Source organism: Theropithecus gelada, chromosome 8 (genome assembly GCF_003255815.1).
Source record: "Theropithecus gelada isolate Dixy chromosome 8, Tgel_1.0, whole genome shotgun sequence".
Taxonomy (NCBI): Eukaryota; Metazoa; Chordata; class Mammalia; order Primates; family Cercopithecidae; genus Theropithecus; species Theropithecus gelada.
The window spans coordinates 100,782,836-100,787,575 of record NC_037676.1 but is presented as its reverse complement, the minus strand read 5'-3'; the positions used below and the strand labels follow the sequence as shown (position 1 = coordinate 100,787,575).

The following is a 4,740-nucleotide window of genomic DNA, read 5'->3' as shown; positions in this document are numbered from 1 at the left end:
TTAGCATGCAACCCAATGTGGAAAGAGCTACAAGTGGACCCAGTTTTGTGTAGGTTCTCTTTGTGGGGTGGAGGGAAGAGTGGGATTTTGCCCAAGACGCAATCTTATGTTTCTTAAATTAAAATAATAATCATGACCTGACTCACAGAGACAAGTTCTGGGATTGCCAAGTTGTTGGAACTGTGATACAAACAAGTGTAGGTGAGTCAGTTACAAGCACCAAATAGCATGGGAAAGCCTGAGAGGAAATGGTAGGCCCTACTCTGATGTCAAAATTACTCTTTTACTTTATTTTATTATTATTTTTTTGAGACAGAGTCTTGCTCTGTTGCCCAGGCTGGAGTGCAGTGGCACGATCTTGGCTCACTGCAACCTCCACCTCTCAGGTTCAATCTATTTTCCCACCTCAGCCTCCTGAGTAGCTAAGAATACAGGCATGTACCACTATGCCTGGCTAATTTTTGTATTTTTAGTAGAGACGGAGTTTCACCGTGTTGGCCAGTCTGGTCTGGAACTCCTGGCCTCAAGTGATCCACCCGCCTTGGCATTCCAAAGTGTGGGGATTACAGGCATGAGCCACCACGCCTGGCCAAAATTACTCTTTTAGAGAAGAATATGGTTTTCAGGTCTCAGCACCACTCAGGGAATCAAATAAACATAGGGTTCTGTGAACCAGTTAAATGGAGGATGCCTACGAAAACTCCCTCTTAACACACCATTACTGGCTTGGGTGGCCCCATCTGGGAGGGGTTTGTGGGTGAACCCTGGGGCTCCCGCCCACCGAGAAGATGGATGACGATGGGCTTCCTCTCATGGAGTCAGGCATGACCTGACCAAGGTGCCAACTCTTCAACAGAAAAGAACGGTGGGTTTTCTAAACCAATTTGTGGTGCACACTGTACAGTTCCTCAACTGCTTTTCTGTGGTTTGTGAGGAGAAACTGGCAGATCTTTCTCTTTGTATCCAACAAATTGAAACAACTCTCAACATTTTAGACACAAAGTTGTCATCTATCTCTGACCTAGATGATGTCACAGTTGAAGTATCTCCTTTAAGTGTCACTAGTGTCACAAATGGACTTCAGCACCTTCTGAAGCCACTTCAGAGCAGTTATGGAACAGTACACAAGACTCTGGACCCCAGGAAAGTGAGGGATCAGCAGGAAACAGCTGAACTGTAGCCAAGGCTCCAAGATATGCCGGAGATCTCAAAATGGTTCAAGTAGGTGTACCAGCAATGGCAATCAGAAACAAAATTAGGCCGGGCGTGGTAGCTTGCGCCTATAATCCCAATAATTTGGGAAGCCAAGGCAGATGGGTCTCTTGAGTTCAGGAGTCCGAGACCAGCCTGGCAAATATGGTGAAACCCTGTCTCTACCAAAAATACAAAAAAATTAGCCAGGTATGGTGGCATGTGCCTGTAATCCCAGCTACTTGTGAGGCTGAGGCAGGAGAATCACTTGGACCTGGGAAGTGGAGGTTGCAATGAGCCAAGATCGTGCCACTGCACTCCAGCTTGGGTGACAGAGTGAGATCCTGTCTCAAAACAAAAATGAAAAAGAAACAAAAAACAAAATGATATCAGAAGGACTAGACCCAGATTTTCCTGAGAGGCCAGATGCTCCAGTGCCTGATGGCGAAAGTAAGAAATTATAGAAGAAAGTTCAGATAACGAATCTTCTTTTAGTAACTAAGCTTAATTTTGATAAGAATTACATACGCATGTGTAGGGATACATTTATGTTCTATAAGAGAGAGAGCCTGAACTCTAACGTTTAGTCATAAAAACATCAAATGACCACGTACATGTCCACCACCGAGCTTCTTCTATGTTAAAAACGTAAAGCATTTATAACCTAAAAAACAAAAACCTTCTCTCTTGAGATTGCAAATTGGACATTAGCACATCAATCCCAATAGATATGCAACTAAGAAGCAGAAGCTTTGTGCAAGGAATGAGGCGATCAATGATAAGGATAGTTGCACTCATCCACATTGTTGCCCTGCTCTAGCTGGGACCAGCTCCCCTGGAGCCCAACAGCTACTGTAAGGTTGGCAATCAAGTTGGCTTTGAAACTGTTTATACAAGCTGATTGCTACTAGAAACATAAGAAATTCACAGGAAGTTCCATGCAAGGAACCAGAGAAAAGGGCTTTGAGCTGTGTTAGCAGCTCCATTTGAAGATTTCAGGGGTGGTATGCAGCAAAGGCAGAGGAAAGATGTTGTTAGATGAGGACCTTAACAATGGGGACTGTTTGCAACTCTTAACGCCGCCAGGTGTCTGATCTAGTGGCCAACCACCTCACTGCCCTAGAGACAGGAGAGGGTAGAGAGGAGGTTAGCTAGGATTTATGTATTTAATTCACAAGTAGGAATCTGTTACTGGCACAAATGTTTTCCTGTGTTGTGGTAGGAGGAGCTACTACCGCAGGCAGCACCACGGGAGCAATCGAAGCTAGCTTGGATAATGAGAAGCACTTGGATCAATCCTTGCGGGAGACAGATCAGCAACTTTTGGCAAAGAGTGGCTGTGCAATTTGAGAGCTGATTTTAAACTGGAGGGGCCTTTTGAATTCCCTGTGTTGATGTGGCTAATCAAGCCCAAAGAAAAAAAAGAGGCAAAATGGCAGCTTTACAAGTGAGATGGAATACTTGAGTTTAAACTAGGGCAGCAGGGTGGTTTGGGGGCCACTGTATCTTAAGCTGAGAAGCAAGATGAATGGGAGAGCAGCTCCCCTGGTCCCACTCAGGGGACACCTCAGATCCAGCCCAGGACTTAGTCCCCCCGATTTGTCCCTCGAGGAGTGATTTTGGTCACACATAAAGCATCTCTCAGGCCTCAGCATAAGTGAGGTAGTGTCATCCCCCCGCCACATTGAATTTTGGAGTAAGTAACTTATGTTTTATTTGGGGCAAGAAACAACATTTTAGCTTGTAACTTGGAGGAAATGTGGTCTGTGGATATCGCTAAGGGGCAGAGTCTTTGGTTGAAGAGGCGGGATGCTGTGCTCAGATGTTAGTGATGTGGCAGGGGCAGGGCAGGCTGCAGGGGCACCAGACCCCACTGCCTTAAATCCCGAAGGCTCCACACTCTATAGGGGAACAAGAAAGGACAAGCTGGGTTGAATGAGGAGATGTATTGAGTGTCGGGAGGGGTCCCATTGGCCTTAAGTGAAGATGTTTTGCTGTGAATATGTTTCCTGCATATTTCTAAAAGGGAGTTGTGCAGCCTAGTTGTTGGCTCTGGAAGAGTTGTAAAGTGATAGATTTTGTTGCATTAACTTCAAAGCACAGGCCAGTGGCTTCCCATGAGAAGAGCAGTTAGAGCAATGCAAAATCCTTGGGCCACATCATCCGAAAACCCATTTCCAAATCTTCATTTTTCCTCAAGGATTTAGGAGTTGAATGTTTATTTCTTTTGACTATGCAAGAGCTGAAAAGGCCATGAGGACACTCAAATTTATGTGGGTTACACTTAGTAGGCATTTACAAATGGGCATGTCTGGTTGAAAATAAGCCTCATCTAAGTATTGAAACCAATTGGTCAGACTTTCTGGAGTGTGGTGATGGATGCTTAGCTAGTACATAATTCATTGCAATAAAGACATGCTGTTCTCAAGAATACACTGCTAGAAATTATATTCCCAGTCTTAGGACCTTGAGCTATACCAAAACTCCTATTGCCCTGAGGGTAAATTATTAAGTGAAAAGAAACACTTAGAATCCACTCTTCCCCTTTCTTCTCTCTGTTAGCACCTGTACCATCTGTGAAAGATTTTGTTTTAGTAGACACACAAATCTGTGTGTTTGTGGAGGGGATAATTTCTGGAGGTGAGGAAAGATGTAAGGAGGATGACAGAAAAAAGCAGGGAGGGTCATGTCATAGACACACTTAATACTGTTAATTCAATCACACACTGTCAACAAGAGAGATGGTGTTAGTGTTCTATCAACCATACCAATTAGTGCCAATTTAATTATTCATCTATTTCTTTATATATTTACCCATTTGTACATGTATATCTAACTCTCCAAAAAAGCATCTGAGTCAGCTGAAATGTATTTTATCCTATTCCTCCTTCCTTCATTTATTCAACAAATATTAGTTAAGGCCTTACCATGTGCTCATGAAAATACAGCTTTGAGCAAGGCAGATAGATAAAGGGTAACAGATAGGGCCACATGTTTGAGATGCCTGGGGTTCTCCAATCCGAACAGCAGTTCCTATCTCTCTATTTCACTATTTCCAGAAGTAGATGAAGGTGAGAGGACAGCGTCCACATGAGTCCACATGTGTTTTCACTAGGGAGGGAGGGAGTGCATTTAGTGTTTCAGCTGCACCTTGGCCTGTGGGCTCTCCCAATTTTGATTTGCACAGTGTTTGAGTCAAGTTGCCTTCTAAGATCTTCCAAACCCATTTTAGCCAGCTGATTTTTAATGCAGTAACCACCAAGATACTCCATTATCTCTAGATCCTTGGTTTTTAATTTTTCCCCTTTCTGACAGCCCAAATTGGAAATAATGTGGAAAAACTTAGGAAACACAAGTGCAGAGAAAATAAATAAGACCAGTTCAATGGCCTTATATCCTAAACAAAACTTGGTTGTTGGGCCTTGGACTGGGGGGTCAACTTTTTCTTCCTGGGCACATGGTGCTCTCTGGCTGAGGAAGGGACAAACGAGGGTATTTGAGAGGCACAGGTCTTCCTTCCAGCACCCAGTCTGGCCAGAAGGCATCTGT

At 43.9% G+C, this 4,740-nt stretch overlaps 1 pseudogene; it reads left to right on the top strand.

Annotated features, from left to right (window-relative positions):
- Window positions 1–788: 788 nt before the first annotated feature.
- LOC112630658 lies at window positions 789–1,693 on the top strand (annotated as a pseudogene).
- Window positions 1,694–4,740: the final 3,047 nt, after the last annotated feature.